This window comes from Moschus berezovskii, chromosome 8 (assembly GCF_049115385.1).
Source record: "Moschus berezovskii isolate FMDL1 chromosome 8, NW_MosBer_1.0, whole genome shotgun sequence".
Classification (NCBI taxonomy): Eukaryota; Metazoa; Chordata; class Mammalia; order Artiodactyla; family Moschidae; genus Moschus; species Moschus berezovskii.
Genome location: NC_142467.1, coordinates 77,372,302 through 77,391,964, shown reverse-complemented (window position 1 = coordinate 77,391,964; position 19,663 = coordinate 77,372,302). Strand labels below are relative to the sequence as shown.

Sequence of the window (19,663 nt, the reverse complement as noted above, 5' to 3'; positions counted from 1 at the left end):
TAGAAAAACTTTTCCTTTTTCCCCCATCAGTGGGTATTCCTTTGAAATGTCCCAGAAATGTCCAGCTATCAAATGCAAATTATTGTAACTGATTAAATTTAATTAATAACAATGCTGTGCGGGGGGCAGGCAGGTAAAGTAACAAGGAGACTGGCTCTTTTGTAAGCACTATTTTCCCTTTGCTGTCCCGCTGCAATTTGTGAGTCAAGGCCTTGGCATGGCAAGCTGTTAATTCACAGGCCTTGGTTTGTTTGCTTAAATTTTTTTTTAAACTGTTTCTTATGCAAATTTTCAAATATTCCCAGAAGTGGGGAGTAGGATGTAATGAATATGATATACCCATCACACAGCCTCAGCAATCATTGGAATTAGCCAGTCTTGTTTTATCTATATAGCCACTCACTTTACCCCACTTCCATGCAGATTATGATGAAGCAAAGCTTAGACTCCATAACTATTTCATTTTGAAATATTTTAACATATTTTTAAAAGATAAGTTCTTCTCTTTAAAAATATAATTGCACTATCATTATCACACCTAAAACAAAATCCTTGATTTGTGTCTAATCTTTTTCTGTTGTATTGATCAGGGAAATTTTGAAATCAAGATTTGGATGAAATAATCATGTCCTTTGCCTTAAAGTTCTCATTATGGTTTGTTGTGGATGAGCATGATACATTTTATGTTCAAACCTACTCAAGTTGATGATATAATTTCTTTAATAACTACTGACACTTGCTTTATCTTCTTGTATTTCTCTTACCTATATCAACATTTCTTCATCAAATGGCATTGCCTGATGGAGCAGACATCTGATAGTTTCTTTCCTTTACTGTCTAGGTGTTTTAATTGTAGTATAGTGTCCTTTGGCTACAAACAATAAGAAATGAATTCAAATACAGCATTTTGCACAGTGCTTAAAAATTTCTCCCGCATAATGTCAGTAGACATTTTGCAAATGTATCTAGAGTGGTGTTCTTGAGCTTGACACCAGTGGTTCTCTAGGTTAGATCATCTGAGCCCAGAGAGATTCCTGTGACACCATCAGAAACATTTTGATATCATTAATCATGGCACAGCCATTTAGTGCTTTGAAAAAATGAGAGGATGCTGCAGGTTAACTTCTGTCTCTGTTAAAAGTCAATGAGAGATGAACAAAGAATAACCAGTGAAACCAGTATTGTTGGACTCTTGCTATCCAGGCATGTTCATGTTCTATTCTTGTTGCTCAGTCACTCAGTTGTGTCTGACTTTTTGTGACCCTATGGACTGCAGGGGTCACCAGGCTTCCCTGTTCTTTACCATCTCACGGAGCTTGCTCAAACTCATATCCATTGAGTCGGTGATGCCAACCATCTCATCCTCTGTTGTCCCCTTCTCTTCCTGCCTTTAATCTTTCCTAGCATCAGGGCTTTTTCTAATGAGTCAGCTCTTCACATCAGGTGGCCAAAGTATTGGAGTTTGACCTTCAACATCAGTCCTTTCAATGAATATTCAGGATTGTTTTCTTTTAGGATTGGCTGGTTTTATCTCCTTTCAGTCCAAGGGAATCTTAACAGTCTTCTCCAATACTCCAATTCAAAATCATCAGTTCTTCAGGACTGAGCCTTCTTTACGGTCCAACTCTCACATCCACACATGACAACTGGAAAAACCATAGCTTTGACTAGTTGGACCTTTGTTGGCAAAGAGATGTCTCTGCTTTTTAGTATGCTGTCTAGGTTTGTCATGTTCTAAACGAAATGAATCATCTCCAGTGTTATCCTCACTTGATACAAAACCTGTGGATGCTTTTAACCATGTCATAAACAGATGGGTAAAATTTGCAATGAATATCAAATTGCATAATTTGTGTATTTTTAGGAAAAAGAAGAAGTTCAGAATTATATTAGAGTCTCTGCTTTCTCATCTAAACCAAGAATGGATTATTGTCTCACTTCTATAGGCTGTAACTCAAGATATTATATTGGATCATGCAGCTGTGCTCTGCCAGATTTGAAGGTTGTAAGGCATTTCCCAATTACACTGGCATTACAGTGACATGGGTGGCTTTGAGTGGCGCCTGGACTAAGCTTTTAAATTTTTAACTCTCCATTGCCAGTGGGCAGTGATTGCTCTTCTCTATCTCATTTCTTTTCTATGTTGCCAGTTCCAACAGAAGAGACAAAGTTAAGGTACAATAATAAAACCCAAACACCTCAGAGGCTTATTTTTTGCTCACATAAAATCTGCTGAAGGTCAAGGCATCTCTCTGAGAACTACTGTCGTCCATGTGTTGGAGGAGTTACATTCAACCTTATATCTTTGAATATTGCTAAAACTCTATACTTTATGTTCACTATTTTCATGCTGCTGCTGCTGCTGCTAAGTCACTTCAGTCATGTCTGACTCTGTGTGACCCCATAGATGGCAGCCCACAGGCTCCCCCGTCCCTGGGATTCTCCAGGCAATAACACTGGAGTGGGTTGCCATTTCCTTCTCCAACTATTTTCAACAAAATGACACCATTCCCCTCTTTCTGTTTCTCCATTTTCTTTATCTAACAGCATCTCCACGTCAACATGTGCTTCCACAAACAGTCAGTAAAAGAGAAAGTGTGGAGAATGGTGCAACAGCTCCTGAATGCCTTCATGTAGAAGCAGTGGGTGTCCTTTTGTTATTGAATCAAGGCTTGCTGCTTATAAAACCAATACTCACAAGTGGTAGACAGGAAGGTTGCCTTTAATCAGAATGCTGGCAATCTGGGCAAAGGTGGACTAAGCATCCCCAGATTCTTCTTGGCCATGAGGATTTTAAAGGGAAGAAGGGAAGTAATCTCAGTTAATCATTGAGATGGGGGTGGGGTGGGGCGGAGGTCAGAGTCACCATCCTGCCCTGCATGCAGGCTGGTGACTTCTTGTGATCTTCCTCTAGATATTATCTTGTCCATACTGTTCTGTCACACAGTTTGTTCTGGAGATTAGGGAAGTACAAGCTAGGGAGGAGATCTGGTCATCTGTTCATTACTCATTCTTCATTTCTTCTTCTTAGATGTATAGAAAGAACTGAAGAGTTAGCCAAGGTGTCATATTATTAAAAGATTTGAAAGGTGTGCTTGAGCCAGAGAAAAATAGAGCATAGGAGTGCCTGGTTTAAGGTTAGTGACAAGACAAAGAGATGCCTCCTGCAAAGGGCTCTTTCCAGCAAAAGGCAAAAAGATTTTTCCCGCCAAAACCTGCTTACACTTTTCCACTCACATTTTATTGGCCAAAGCAAGTCACCCAGCCAGGCCCAAGTTTAAAGGGGCAAGGATAGGCATTCCTTCTGTGTAATGAGAATAAGAGAGAATTGGAAGTCCTGGTGGACCTCACAGGCGTCTGTTACACCAACTATATTCTGAATTATTTCTTTGAAAGTTGCTAAAACTCTACTTAATGTTCATCATGTTGGTGAGGTGACAAAGTAAGGACACTTTTATTTTTTTTTAATTTCTCTTAACGAGGAAGATTTTTAACTAAATATTGTGTATTACCACAAATATTTTGATAGCTTTAGATCAGTCTTTCTCAAGCCTTAATATGCATCCAAATCACCCAGCATCCAAGTGCAGATTTTCTTTTAGGAGGTCCGAGGTGGGGCCCCAGATTCTGAATTTTTAAAGAGCTCTCAGGTATTGCTTTGCTAGTGTGCAAGATAAGTGCAATTGTATGGTAGTTTGAACATTCTTTGGCATTGCCTTTCTTTGAGATTGGAATGAAAACTGACCTTTTCCAGTCCTGTGGCCACTGCTGAGTTTTCCAAATGTGCTGACATAATGAGTGCAGCACTTTCACAGCATCATCCTGTAGGATTTGAAAGAGCTCCACTGGAACTCTATCACCTCCACTAGCTTTGCTCATAGTGATGCTTCCTAAGGCCCACTTGACTTCACACTCCAGGATGTCTGGCTCTAGGTGAGTGATCACACCATCGTGGTTATCTGGGTCATGAAGATCTTTTTTGTATTGATCTTCTGTGTATTCTTGCCACATCTTCTTAATATCTTCTGCTTCTGTTAGGTCCATATCATTTCTGTCCTTTATGGTACCCATCTTTGCATGAAATGTTCCCTTGGTATCTCTAATTTTCTTGAAGAGAAAGTCTTTCCCATTCTATTGTTTTCCTCTCTTTCTTTGCAGTGATCACTGAATAAGGCTTTCTTATCTCTCCTTGGTTTTCTTTGGAACTCTGCATTCAAATGGGTATATCTTTCCTTTTCTCCTTTGCCTTTTGAGTCTTTTCTTTTCTCAGCTATTTGTAAGGCCTCCTCAGACAACCATTTTGCCTTTTTGCATTTCTTTTTCTTGGGGATTGTGTTGATCCCAGCCTCCCGTACAATGTCACGAACTTCCGGCCATAGTTCTTCAGACACTCTGTCCATCAGATCTAATCCCTTGAATCTATTTGTCACTAAGCACCTGTCTCAGGGAAGCCTGGAGTGCTGCAGTCCATGGGGTCGCAGAGAGTCAGACATGACTGAGCAACTGAACTGAACTGAACAGGTAACACTGTTGCTGGCCTGTGGATCATCCTTGGAATAGCAGGGCTTTGGTCTGTCACTCTGTTTAGAAAGGGAGAACCATCATGATTTTCATTGAATTCAGAAAGAAATGTAGGCCATTAGTTTTTATCCCTCCCATGCATCTGAATGAAGGGCAGCGTCTCATGGAGATGGTTGTCAAGCATGTAGGAAGCCTGTCAGTGCGATTCGAAAACATACTTCTGAAAGATAACTGGTTTTGTGTTCATTCATATTAAAACAGGACAGCAAGGAAGAAAGGAGACCCAGTTGAACACTCACAGCGTCCCACTAAAAGCCAGCAGCTAATTATGGCAAGGCCCACACAGCAGGGACACTGAAGGGCAGAGAAGATACTGAAAACATCTTTATATGCTTCTCCTCTGAAGAGCCCTTCCTGAGATCAAATGCAATTTGAGCGAAGAAGGCAGCAACTCACAAGCTCTACCCCCCAGCAAGCATCTCAGAGACAGGCTCTCAGAGCATTTGTCATCATGCTTCGATTTTCCCTAATTATTAATAGAACACTCCCCCCCGCCTCCAATTCTTTACTAATTAAGATTTCTTGCACGTTTTAAAGCGTTTCACTTAGCACTCAGGATTCCAGATGAGTTGCCATTTGGCTCCAAGATGCAGACTTGCTTTGAAGGACTGCTTTAGAATCGTGTGGACGTGCACTTGGGTAGGAATGAGGCTGGACTGGATAAGAGCACTCATGGGCACTGCACATTTTGCTCAGAGTCTTTTTTTTTCCCCTTTGCTCATTTGTAATGCCAGCCCATGGTGGCGGAATGGGTATATTGCTATAAATTATCAACCATGTCTCATACTTCTTATTCTGGAGGTGTAATTCAAAGAACTGTCGCAAGGAATAGCAAAGCTATATATTCTTCTTTATAGCAATCGTCGTAAAAAAATTCCCAATTACTTTAAATTACCACAGAATGACTTCAAAATCAACCCCGGCCCTGCTGCCCTTGATTTTCTTGCAATTAGTTCAAAGGGCAAGAGACAGAGCAGTAAGTTTTGGGGTATATTATATAGCAGTTACATTTTTCATGATCCAGGAACTTTTAGTTTACAGCTTCTTTCCTTTGAACTGATTCACTGATGGGGACAATAATTCTAAGTCTGTCCCCTTATTCTGCTGACACTCAATTTCTGGGGCTTGAACATATTTCACTTCCCTTTTATCATTAGAATATTTAAAACTCTATTTAAAATCTTTGCAAATGCTTGGTTTTTAATGTGATAAGCTGTAACTCATTGGTATTAGCCCAAGGTATTCTGCAATGCCCAAATCCTGCCCTGGCAAAGCCACTCCTCTTCAGGATACCCTGATGATGAAGATAGATAAGGGACAATTATAAAGGCAAGTACTCCTTCATGTACTTGTGTTCAGTCACAGTCCGTGGAGTCCACATGCTCAGTCTCCCAATACAGGAATATTTGTTAAACCAGCCTGTAACATATGAGAACATTTTTTCTTATCCCTAAAATTAAACCTTAATTTTACCGTCAACATATGGGCATAGGAGAAGCAACCAAATAATTCAGATCATCCACTCATGTGGATGATACATCAATGACTGCCCTGATGGGAAAGGCTCTGGTACACTTAGTCCCCACCCGGAAGTGAGTGGGTGGCCTGCAGGGCTTTAAGCCCCTTGAAATGCTGAATTACTTTCTGTGCGATCCATCTTACCATTATAGAGATGTCAAGTTCTAGTACAAGTACAGAAACTCTTAACATGAAGCCATCTGTTCCCCACTGATGCATTTGTCCATCCATCAGTCCATTCATCCAGCCTATCAAGGGAAAAAGGTGAGAAATGATAGTGTCTCTTTATCCTCCTTTGACTAGAATATCTCTTCTGGTATCTGTCTCATTGTTTCCCCCCAAAGCAGTCGTGTACAGCCCTTGTTTTAGAAATTATAGATAATTTTTTCAAATATTGATATGTATTTTAATGAGAGGCAGGATGACTGGTGTGGTGTAGAGTACCTAGTTTAAATAAATTTATCCAAAGGTGCAGTATCGCCAACTCCAGATCACTCAATCTCCCTATATTTGGAGTGTTGGATATATGCATGGATTCAGTCTTTAATAGTTATTCTCATTCATTTTTACTCTTCCCCCATATGAAAAGCATATGAAAGTGGACAATAAATTTAAACTATTTTCCCCCCTTAATAGAACAATTTTAGATAACTTCAAACAATGTTTCTGCTTATGAAATATCTGATGCAAGTTTTCCCCAGGATAGGTTGTTTTGGGCTATTTTCTATTGCCTTCTTGATCATTCTGTCCACTCCTATATTTTGATATCCCAAATATGCTAAAAACTCTTGCTGAGAGCATTTCTAACACTGTCATTACTCAGAGTTGACTTTCGTCAGGAAACCTTCACATTTGATTATCTCTTAACTCTGTTATATAGGCAGCGTCTTCATGTTAGCTAAATGCTTCTCTTTGGTCTATATCCAATCACTTGACCCCTCCCTAATTCCCATGTAGCCAATATGCTATTTTTCTTTTTCACCAGACTATATATAATGTCTCCTTTTCCTCACTTACCACTCAAACAGTTATCCAATTTAATGTGACTGTGGTCCCATCACTTCTCTGAAATAGTTCTTTCAAAAGTCACTGAGAATATTTTCATTGCTAAGGATGTTTTTTGGTTTTTATCATATGTAACTTTTGAATTGTATTCGATATTGTTGGTCCTTGCCTTCTTGAAACGATCTCAGCTTGCTTTCCACGGTATTATTTGTACCTGCTCTTGTGTTTGTCTGAGTTCTCTTTCGACTCCTTCTCCATGATATTTCTCTATGGTTGTAGAGCTTCTTTAAGCTTGGTCCTGCATCTGCTCACCGTCTCACCATCTTACTCGCTGGTCTGTCCCTTAGCAATAGCATTTATACTTATAGCTTCAATCTCTTCCTCCAAGTAAATGACTCACATTTATATCTGTAGTTAAGACCTCTTCTCTCGGCTTCAGATTACCTCTCTCCTTGCATTTCTTATGGATAAATTACAGCCATCTCAGAAACAGTGAGATTAAAAATAAACTGACACACTCTTACCCAGAGACTGGTCTTCTCTGGGATTCTAGTTCTGCATAACCATCATCACTTATCTAAGATATGCCATCTAGAATCTTAGGAGTCATCCTTGACACCTCATTTTTCTCCTTTTATAAACTCATTCAACATTTACTCCACAGATAGGTATGAAGTGCTTTTATGTGCCAGGCAGTGATTTTAGTGCAAGATGTGCACGTTAAGTTGATTCAGTCGTATCCAACTCTTTGTGACTCTATGAACTGTAGCCTGCCAGGCTCCTTTGTCCATGGGGTTCTCTAGACAACAATGCTGGAGTGGGTTGCCATGCCCTCCTCTTAGTGCGTGATCCGTTCCGTTCCGTTCTGTCGCTCAGTCGTGTCCGACTCTTTGCGACCCCGTGGACTGTAGCCTACCAGGGTTCTCCGTCCATGGGATTCTCCAGGCAAGAATACTGGAGTGGGTTACCGTTTCCGTCTCCAGGGGATCTTCCCGACCCAGGGATCGAACCCGGGTCTCCTGCATTGGAGGCAGACGCTTTAACCTCTGAGCCACCAGGGAAGCCCGCAAGATACACATTATCAAATAAGTCCATATCCAATTCATCACCTGTTCCTATCAGTTTTACCTCTTATAAATAACCTCTCCCTTCCATTTCACCCCTTCTACTCCAAGTTGCGCCACCTCTCACTCCACTGCAATTTCCTTCTTTCTGGTCTAACTATACAGTTGCTGGAACAGACTTTCCAAAGGCTGACAATGTCATCCTAGCCTGTCCCAACTTCCTGCTCTTACTTAAGTCCCCTAGTGTTCTTGGAATTATAAAAAAGAAGTCACGAGTGTGACTTCCTAGGCCAGGACTGCTTCCACTTGCTTCTTCTGCTCCAGCTACTTTCCATCCCTTCTGCCACAGGTTCTTTGAATACTATTCCTTTCATTTTTTTGCACAATCTCCTTTCACAGCTCAGCACAATCCTCACTTGTACAGAAACATGTCCCCTGCCTCCCTGGACTAAATCTAATGCTGTTACTATACACTCTTGTGGAGTAGGGCTGTGTCTTTATTTATTTTCACAGATTATATCATGCTTAGTATAGTGCTTGGCACATATTTGGGATTCATTATTATTTATACATGAACAAATGATAGCTTCATGTTTATGAAAATAAGTTACCCAGACTTTTCGCTCATTTACTCATCATAATGAAATTCTTTGGGTTGTTGGGGCCTTTGCTGACTTTTTTTTTTAGGCTCTGCCTAGACTATTTGTCCTGAAGTGACCTTTTAGCCAGTTACATGTAGACATTATCATATTTGATCATTTAAGATGAAACAGGGAACCTCAAACTATTTACACTAAGCTAATCATTGGGGGATGTATAAATTAACATTAAGTACTTGCATTTATCAAAATTTTCCTTAAACTCATAGTTGAGCTATACACAGTTGCATAAATTATTTTAAAAAGTGATATTCATAGGAGAAAACCTTGTAATTATGCTGGAAGTGAAAAGATGACTGACAGAAAAGAAGATGGAACTATTTATGCTGTTTAAAATAATTTAGAAAAGTGCCCAAACACTTTGGTTATGGTCTTGTGACTCTGCCAAAATCAGATGCTAAAACTTGGCATGTTTGAATTTATATTTTGTCTCCTTTTCCTTATCCTGACACTGCATCCTGCCTTGTCTGGAGAAATAAAGAGGAGAAAGAAATGGGTTAAGCAAGAGTATGGAACCTGGATAAACCACCAAATTAAAAGTGAATTCAAAGATGAATAAAAGTTGAAAAGAAGCGCTCAAACTGCTGCTATTATCCATAGAGGACATGCATTGGTCACATGATCTTGAGAAGACTTCTTTACTTCTTATAAAATGAATTCAGTAATATATAGACTATTCACAATAGCCAAGGTATATAAGCAACCCAAATGTCCATCCACAGATGAATGGATAAAGAAGATGTGATACATGTTTTCAATGGAGTATTACTCAGCTATAAAAAAGAAGGGAATAATGCTATTTGCAGCAACATGGATGAACCTAGAGATTATCATGTTTTAAGTAAAGTAACTCAGATAAAGACAGATATCATGAGATAAAATAACTTGTATTTGGAATCTAAAAAATTTATACAAATGAACTTATTTACAAAATAGACTCACAGACATAGAAAACAAACTTATGGTTACCAATGGGGAAATGGAAGGGAGGGATAAATTAGAAGCTTTTGATTAATATATACCCACTACTATATATTAATATAAAGTGTATATATATATATTTGAATCACTTTGCCGCACACCTGAAACATTGTAAGTCAACTACTTGTCATTGTTATTCAGTCTCTAATTGTGTCTGACTCTTCATGACCCCATGAACTGCAGCATGCCAGGCTTCGCTGTCCTTTACCACCTCCCTGAGTTTGCTCAAACTCATGTCCATTGAATCACTGATGGCATCCAGCCATTGAATCTTCTGTTTCTCCCTTCTCCTCCTGCCTTCAATCTTTCCCAGCACCTGGGTCTTTTCCAGTTAGTTGGCTCTTCGCATGAGGTGGCCAAAGTATTGGAGCTTCAGCTTCAGCATGTCTTTCCAATGAATATTTAGGGATGATTTCCTTTATGATTGATACCTAAATTAAAAAAAAGTATATGGCAGGAAGAATTAAACAAGGTAATATATGTGAATGCTCTGTGGAATGTTATACTACACTGTTAGCTCATATGAAGATTTTTTTTTTAATTGTAAATAGCTTGACCTCCTGACTTCTTGGGATTCCTTTAAAAGTCTAAGACTTTTTAAAAATGGCAAACACTTTTTAGTGAGTTCTGTGTGCAGATACAATTCTAAATACCTTATGAATATTAATTAATTTAACCCTTATGTCAACTTTATTATGAAATAAAGAATATTATCATCACCCTTATTTATAGATTAAGAAACAGAAGTAAAAGGAAGTTAAATGTCTTTCCAGAGGTTAAAAATCTCATAACTACAAAGTAGTGGTTTATATTTGGGAAGTAATGGCCTTGTTCTAGAAAATTCTACATCTTAACTAAAACTCCACCTCTCTGACTTACCCTTCACCCATAAGGCATGAACTCCATATCTGAGATTTAGCTGCTACAAAGGAAGATTCTTTTCTCCATTTTCTGTCTGAGTGTCCCCCAGCTTCACTTTGCATCTCAGGTTGGTGCTGTGATACAGGCTCTTACTTCAAGATAGGATTTACTGTTCTACTTTATTTTCTTTTCAGGATACCATGCCAGAGTACTTTTGAAATTTTGTTATTCTCTGCATCAATGATTTGTCCTCTGAAACAGAGAAATAACATTTGTCATCCTGACATTTGGAGATCTGGACTATGCCATTTGTTCCTTTTTAGCTTTGTTTTAGGTAGTAAATCAGGCAAGATATGGGGCTACCTTACTTAGAGATGAGATGTTATCCATAATAAGAGTCTCTTGGTATCAGAATGTTGTACATAAGAATTTTTTTTCCCCAGAACTTTCTACCTCATACAGAAATGTTTTACTTTTCATAGATTTTTGTTTTCTCTCTTTTCCTTTCTTACAAATGGCAAGGGGTTCTATTTAGTTGTTGAAGTATTATCTTTTCTGACATAATAAGAGTATCTATATTTATTAATCTCCATTATTTCCCTAAGGTGATTTTGGGGATACAAGTCTCAGAACCAATGATTTGATCTGACTTTTAGGAGGACAGGATTAAATTACTTCTGAATAAGCTTTGCTGTATAGACCAGGGAGTTGTTTCATATATGTGTGTGTGTCCATTTTAAATTTAGCAAATCTTAAGAATTTCAAAGTCTTAAGAATTTCCCAAGCCAAATTTGAGCATGTTTTGAATCTCAAAGCAAGATGCTGTAGATGTGATTAATAGAGTGGTAAAGTTTTTTCAGCACTGATTTTGAACTACTGTAATAATGAAATGTTTAGCTATGTAGACAAGTGTTTAAAAATGGGAAATATTCAACTTTGTCAAATTTTCCAATTCTCTTTTGTGCTTTAGATACTCTTGAATTATGCCGTATTTGACCTAATTAGGTTGAATATAATAGAAAGTAATTCTTTCATGTTTTATACATAAAATCAATGGGAAGCAATGAGAAATCAATAATATCTTCCTGTTTTGATAATAGTAGTAGTGAAAGTCCCTCGGTCATGTCCGACTCTTTGTGACTCCATGGACTGTATAGTTCATGAAATTCTCCAGGCCATAGTACTGGAGTGGGTAGCATTTCCCTCCTCTAGGGGGTCTTCCCAACCCAGGGATTGAACCCAGGTCTCCTGCATTGCAGGCATATTCTTTACCAGCTGAGCCACAAGGAGTTTTGAACTTTCTGAGAATGTAAATTGGTATTGTTGAATAAATATTGGACACCTAGTTGCATATGAATTTCAGGTAAATAGCGAATATTTTGGGGATTGAGCTTCAGTCTCCTGCATTGCAGGCAGATTCTTTACCATCTGAGCCAGCAAGGAAGGCCTTTAAAATGTAAGTATGTACCAAATACTACATGGTACTTGTTTATACTTAAAAAAAGTTTGTCATATAGCAGGGTGCCCTATATTTTTATTTACTGAATTTGACAACCCTATTCTTGTTCTGGTTAGTACTACCACTGTTCCTTATTGGACACTGATTTTTTTCAGGCATTCTATTTAAAACTAAGAATTTTGTCATTTTTAAATGTCAAATTGACCCCAAAATGGGATTTAAAGGCATTGTGAACAAAATCAGATAAATAAGTACAGAAAGGAGGGCCATGCAGAGATTGTAATTAATTCATTTTTGTTCATTTAAGGCCCATAAGGAAGAACATAAAATCACCCCTCTCCTCCATGCTAAATCTGTCCTGGAGACAGGGTCGTAGGCCAGGGGTTGGACAGAGGCCCCTAAGCCTTATCCTAGCAGCATGGCTTCCCCACCTGGTCAATTCTGCAGCTTTCAAACTGGATCAGCCTTCCTTATTGATAGACATGTTATATAGAATGTGAAAGCAGCCCAGACACCTTATAGCTGCTGGGAAATACTATATAATTATATATATATAATTATACTATATGTAATGAATCCTTCCCCTTGCTCACCTGCTTTCTCCCTGCCCTGCCTTTGTCTGTCCTTGCCCTACACAGGCAGATTCTTTGATAGCCATCAAACACTGGGAGGGATAATCCACTTAAACTCATCCCCAATACTTAGTACAATATTTTAGACCTACTAGATAGTAAAAAGATTGTTACACCAAACAAAATGCTATAATCCTATCACAGCGAAGGCTGAAAAAGTTCAGATCCTACTTGGGATATTACATTAATATATATAAAATTGAGAAATGGTATTGACTTGGTTTATAATGGTATTTTCTGTAGTAGTACTGACTTTTATAATGGGAATGGGTCTTTGCTATGAACACTGAATTGCTAAGCCAATCCCATTCTAATTTATGTAAACAATAGTATTATTAAAATCATGATATATATTCCCTTTCCCTCTTAAGTACAGATTAATGAGAGCGAAGTGTCTTCATCAGGGACAAGATTAATAAAGTGAAGTCTATTTAATTTAACTTTTTTGTTTGTTTGAATTGGATACTTTTGTAAATTTTCCAAGCTTTAACTTTTATTTCTCTAGTTTTAGCTTAATCTATTGAAAAAATAAACTAAAAGTAGTGTTGGTATAAAAAAATAATAATTTCATTTGGTAGATCTTATTTTACTCACTTTTTTGGTGATTCATAAAGTATATATCATTTTGTGGCTGAAACAAAGTGTTTTTCTGAGCTTTGATCCAGAAATGCAAATAAAGCACAGAAAATAAGCACCAACACACACATATATTCTTTTCAGTTACATTTTATTACAAAATATTTAAGATTCTTTTCCATTATCAGTTATTAAATGATACTGAATTTAGTTCCTGTGCTATACAATAGGTCCCTGTTGTTTATTTATTTTAAATATAGTAGTGTATATCTGTTAATCCCTAATTCCTAATTTATCCCAGTACCTCCTTTCCCCTCTGGTAACTATAAATTTGTTTTCTACAAATTTATAGTTTATTTCTGTTTCATAAACAAATTCATTTCTATCATTTTTTTTAAGATTACATATATAAGTGATATGATATTTGTCTTTCTCTGTCCAACCAAATTTTGGCATTCTTAATTCCATCTTGGGACTTGGTTACCAGGCAAGCTTTTTTACTTCCCATCAAGAATATCATCTACAACTCTTCACTGAAAAAGAAAACTTTGTTAATGGAAGAAGACTCTTCTTAGGAAACTGAATCTCCTTTTTAGTTCCAGAAATGGCTAACCACTTACTGAGAAAACTTGAACTAAAGAAAATATATTCAGAACACTGACAGTTCAGTGAGGATTGTTATTCTAACAGAAAAATATTTGACCTCTAGGCAAGGGCTTTGACCCCATGCCCTTTCCTCCAAACAGGCTGTCTGACTGTCAGGCACTCAGATAACTTTTCCATCCTGTGACAGCTTGTGCACTGGAAGTGACAGTGTGTCTGCAGTGGGACAACATGTGGCTGCTTGGTGGAGTGTAGCAGAGGGGGTGTCTTTGTTTTACTAAGACTCTCTAGTATGTGACTAGTTCAGTTAATAGTGACAGTAATGTATATCCAGTCCCTGCTCAGGGACCGGACTTTTCATGAAGCATGCTTTTGTTCAGATCAGCTGAGTTAATGGCAAGTGGAGTATTCTTCAATTTTAGTTATTCTCAAAGTCCTTCTTCTCACAAGGTTACATTATGCAGGACACTTCAGTGAGAAGCATTTCCATCTCCTTTCCTCACATGTTGAAGTCCTAAGAGGTCTTCTTAATCAAGCAAGGGTGAGGAAAGTAAAGGGGAGTAGCTGAAAGAAAGATCCATTTTCATGGCCTGTAGTCTGTTGATTTCATTTTCGGACAGAAGTATACCACCATTCAAATGTCTTTGGATCCTTGACTTCTTCAGGAAATCATTGCCTGGAATCATTATCCTTCTCAATATAATTTAGTTGCATGGCTGTTTTGTGCAAACCACAATGTTAGTTCTATCCTGAACTTTTCAATTTTTACCGACACCATCCTTAGGAAGCTCCCATTACAGCTAGCCAGTCAAGCTGCCCTGCGATTGTGAGGCACAGCACAGTAAAAGACAGAACGTTTGAGACTGGAAACTTGCTTCCTGAGGTGGTGTGGCCACATCCGTTCCGTCGTTCAGTCGTGTCCGACTCTTTGCGACCCCGTGGACTGTAGCCTACCAGGCTTCTCCGTCCATGGGATACTTCAGGCAAGAATACTGGAGTGGGTTACGGTTTCCTTCTCCAGGGGATCTTCCCGACCCAGGGATTGAACCCGGGTCTTCCGCATTGGAGGCAGACGCTTTAACCTCTGAGCCACCGCCATATATTTCCTATTTATTCCTGAAGAAGCCTAACTCTGAAGTTCCTCAGCATTAACAAACAAGAGGAGCTACCAAATGGTCTCTAACAGGTCCTCCAAATCAACAGTTGAGTGATGTCAGGTGACCTTTAGAGGGCTTCTTATGATCATGAGAGTAAAGTGACCTTCCCCTGAGGCCCTGGTGTTGGGTTATTTCTTTGTATCTGATTTTGATTTTGCCTCATTCTATAGGGATTGTTTCTGGTCTGTACAACATTCTTCAAAGGACACATTCATAAAGGCCATTTTCCAGTTGAGTCTAGAGACACTAACTTCCAGGCATGATACTTGTGGCGCTCTATCAAGTTCCAACATGTCATATTACTCAGAATGGTCCACTCATAAATAGGCTGGGTTCAAAACACAGACCCTTGTTATTTTTTTTAAATAAGCTAAGCCTCTCCGAGGTTTCAGGCTGCTCTCAAGTGTTTGTCCATTGACTCTTATTTTTTTCTCTTAGAGAATGGACTTACTTTCCTTGTCTCTGCTTTGAGTTGGAAAACAGCAATAACAAATTGATGAGAATGCTTTGTTTGTAAAGGGAAGGTGGGGGCAGAGAGAAGGCAGAGGCTGTGTGTGGGTGTGTTTGTGTGCACAGGGGGACTCCAGGGAGGAATAGCATTTGTGAGATGTTTTCCTGGAGGAGCAGTTTCAAATTTGTTTTGGTGTAAATTGAGCCAGAAGTTTGAAAATAAGAAGCGACTTCATAAACGTTTGCTCTCTGTATCACCACCTTGTTAAATCAGTGCAGTATTTGGACCAATTTTGTTTTTCTAATTCCATTGTACACTTGGGAAAGCAGAAGGCATTTTGCAGAATCTGGCATTATGCAGAATCTGGCGTCTGGTTATTTGGAGAAGGCTGCTTTACCCACTAGGTCACAGCGAATGACTACAGACGCTAAGAATATGTTGACAGTGTCAGTAGTGAAACCTTTGCCGCACAGATTGTGAAAAACTGAAGGAGGGCAGGAAATAATTTATTTTGCTAGCAATCTATTTCCCATCTGTAGTTTGTATCTGCTGAAGCTGGAAGTCCTTGCCTCCCCTCCTCAAAGTCTGTCTCTTTTCTTTGACAGATGTACAGTCTTTGAAGCTTTCAGTTCAGATGAGTGTTATTAACAGCAACCTTTAGAGTACATCGGGGATTAATTTAATTTTTTGGTATGTATTTTTACTACAGTTTCAAGATGCTGGAATGTAGATATAGTTCTTGTTAAAAAAAAAAAAAAGTTTAGACAGGTTGATTCATTTAACTACCCAGCAGGATATGATTACTTTTTCTTAAAATTAAATTCCAAAGAAGAAAATCTAACAACTTCATCCACATACATAAGCATATGCTATATAAATAAATGTATATATACATATATACACACACACACACAATGTGGTAGTAATGTCTAGACAGGCAAGAAATGTTTTCTTAAATGGAAATTGATTGGGTTTTAATTAATATTTAAAGCATGTCTTACTTTGGTCTGTTTTTCCTTTGGATCAGCTATGATGTATTAAATAGATATTTCTTTTTTGTTTGTTTCGATGAGCTACTGATATATTTAATACATGAAAATAAATACATGACTATTACAATTTTTAAACGTCCGTCCACGTATCACCCAGATCCTTGTGTTCCCCACTGGTCCACACGTGGTGCTTGGGAAAATTCCTGAGGCCTTCAGACTCACCTGGAAACATCCTGAGCAGGAGCTTGACTTGAAGGGAGGGAGGAGGAACCCTCCGGGTTAGCGATCATACCATTTATTTACACTTGGCGGCGAGACAGTGTTGATGGAGAAGCTGGGGGAACCCTCTGGGTTGGCGCTGATACACCGTGTGTCTATGACAGGACTAGAGATAGAGATGTCAAGGGGTGACCCTCCAATCCTTATCAGTGTGGAAAGTGGGGAGCAACCAGAGGTGGTCAGAGAGGGGCACTGCCTACCCTCACTCTCTGTCCTCAGCTGCTGCTGCTGCTGCTGTTGCTTCAGTCGTGTCCGACTCTGTGTGACCCCATAGATGGCAGCCCACCAGGCTCCCCCGTCCCTGGGATTCTCCAGGCAAGAACACTGCAGTGGGTTGCCATTTCCTCAGCAGTGCTCCATAAATGCCTGGTGGTCTTCCCCAAGGCCCACCTACCAGCCCCATCCTCTGAAATTCTGCCTCTGGTTGTGACCCCATGGGCAAATGTACAGAAAGGACCAAGAAACTCATTTCCAAGGGGGCTTTGCTTTCTGGGTGGCTCCGCCTTGTGGGGGTGGGCGGCGTAGCTGGCACTGAAGCACTGGCTGAAGGGTCACTGGGAGTCACCCGGGGTCTCTGGAAGGTGACCCCTGAAGGGGCAGGCCTGGGATCTCGAGGCCCATCTTTGCAGGGGGTACTGGTGGGTGGGGACCTGTGCCAGGGACATTAAGCTGGGTGAGGGCGTGGGAATGCTCCTGCCTCAGAGGGCGCAGAGTGTCTAACCCATTCACAGACAGCCTCCAGGAGCTGGCCACCACCCTGCACTCTGTGTTTGAGGGACCAGCTGGGTGAACGGATCGCACTGGAGTCTCCCTGGGGTGGCGTGAATGGCTGCCCCTGGGATAGCTGGGGTTGTCCAGAAGAGGGCCTGGAACTTTGCAGCGTCTCCTCTCACCATCCACTTGGCCTCCCAGCTGGCGCTCTCAGGTCAGGAGCCAAAGAGAGACTTATTGCAGCAAGAAGGGGTCTGGCTGATCAGCCTGTATTTGTTCTTCCTTGGTGTGAGGGTTGGGGTGCTGCCACTGGAGGAGGTGTACTCACAGCTCCCATTGGCTCCTGATGCCTGTGACACTCCTGTCCCCACTCCTCTGGTTCTGTTGACCTTCTTCCTCCAGGGTGGGTCAAAGTCTGGGGGTGGGGGCTGGGTGCCTGCAGGGCTGCCAAACAAAGTCTCCTCCACATATGACGGCCTAACCTTGATCTGGTAGCTTCCCCCGCAACGGTGCTGAATGTGGAGGGTCTGCATCTGGCTGATGGCCAGCTCTGCTGGGGTCTTCATGCCGCTCCTGGTCCTGAGTGACAGCAGGGGTGCTCTGCCTGCCAGGTCCTGCCTAAAGGGCTCCCTCCTGCAAAGAGATTTACAAGCATTGTCTCATTTCATCCTCTCAACAGTCCTGTGAGGTAGCTTCCATTATGTCCATTCTACAGATGATAAAATTGAGGTTTCAAAGGGTGAAGTCACAAGTGTCAGTCACACCTGAGCATCTTGGCTCACTGACGTCAGTCGCAACCCTCAGTGTCCCCTGCTCCCAGGCCTGGACTCCTTTGCAGGGACGCTTGGGCACTGGTGACGCACGCTGTACATCCATATCTGCAGCTCTGAACTCTAGGAGTCTGTGACTCCTGGAAGTTTAGGCCACCCTCAGCCCCAGCTCCACGAGGACTGATTCAGCACTGGCATCTGGGCCCTAGTGACCTAAATAGATATTTCTATAACTTTTTTCTTACTGAACCTTTATTTTTCAATGATTGGACCCTCCAGATTCTAATGGAGATTAAGAAGTTATTAATCTGTTGAGAGTGTACAGGTGTATTTTATTTTAGCTGTTGGTTTGTAGCTGCTGCAGTTAGGAAACCTCTTTGTCTTTTTTTTTTTAGGCCTCATGGGAACTCAGTTTCAATGCTGAATATGTAGGTAGAGTTATAAATTATATGTGTTGTAGATATGCTAATAGCAAGTCAGTCTTTTATTATGGCCTTTCCAAGAAATCATTCTGGAGAAGAGGCAGCAGAAAGTCTGTCTTGCTGTTTTCGAGCTCACAGAGAGTGACTGATATGCAGGAAAAAGTGAAAATGTTTAATTTTTATATTTCCACCTCAGTTTGAATGCAGATGAAAGTTGCATTTTTATTTGTGACTTGAAGGATAGCAAGGCCTGATAAGAAATCATAAAGAAAGATGGAAACCTCAATAGCAAATTTCATGCTGAAAATTTCATCATTTGTCACATATCAGTGACTAAAAAAAAAAAAAAAAAAATAGAGAGGAAGCTTGAATTTGTACCACACTCTAAACTTTAAACATAGCTGAAATTGCACTGTGTCGTAGGCCATTCAAAGAGCATATGCAAAGGCCCGTGTTCTTCTCTGGTTGAGCCATTGTCCTGTGCACACCCTGGAAACCTAGAAGGCATTCTGTGGGAGAGTTAGCTTTCCAAATAGCTTCCCTCTTTTTTCCTGACACATTGCAGTCTTAATCACAATCTTTACAAGACATAGACAAGGAGAGACTTTGATTAGAAAGACTGTTGCAGTAGGGAGATTGCTCTCATCTTAGAAATCTGCAAGCATGTCAAAAATCAAATAGAAAAAGGTATGAAAAAGGTACATGTTGCAAAGATTTTTCCCTCATACACTGTGCCTCTGGCCATATGAAGAGCCATGCTTTGCACAGAAAGACAAGGGGTCAAAAAAATAGCTAAGGATATTGCATTAGTACATTTGGTAGCATGGAGGTTAGAGGGCAAGAGGCCTCAAGATTTCTCATGGTCACCTAATTGCATTAATGCCCTGTAAAATTAACTCAATTTTGAGGAGCTGGATTCCATGAAGTAGAGACCTTTATACC

At 40.0% G+C, this 19,663-nt stretch overlaps 1 pseudogene; it reads right to left on the bottom strand.

Moving 5' to 3' along the window:
* Positions 1-17,283: 17,283 nt before the first annotated feature.
* LOC129559539 (RBPJ-interacting and tubulin-associated protein 1 pseudogene) lies at positions 17,284-18,095 on the bottom strand (annotated as a pseudogene).
* Positions 18,096-19,663: the final 1,568 nt, after the last annotated feature.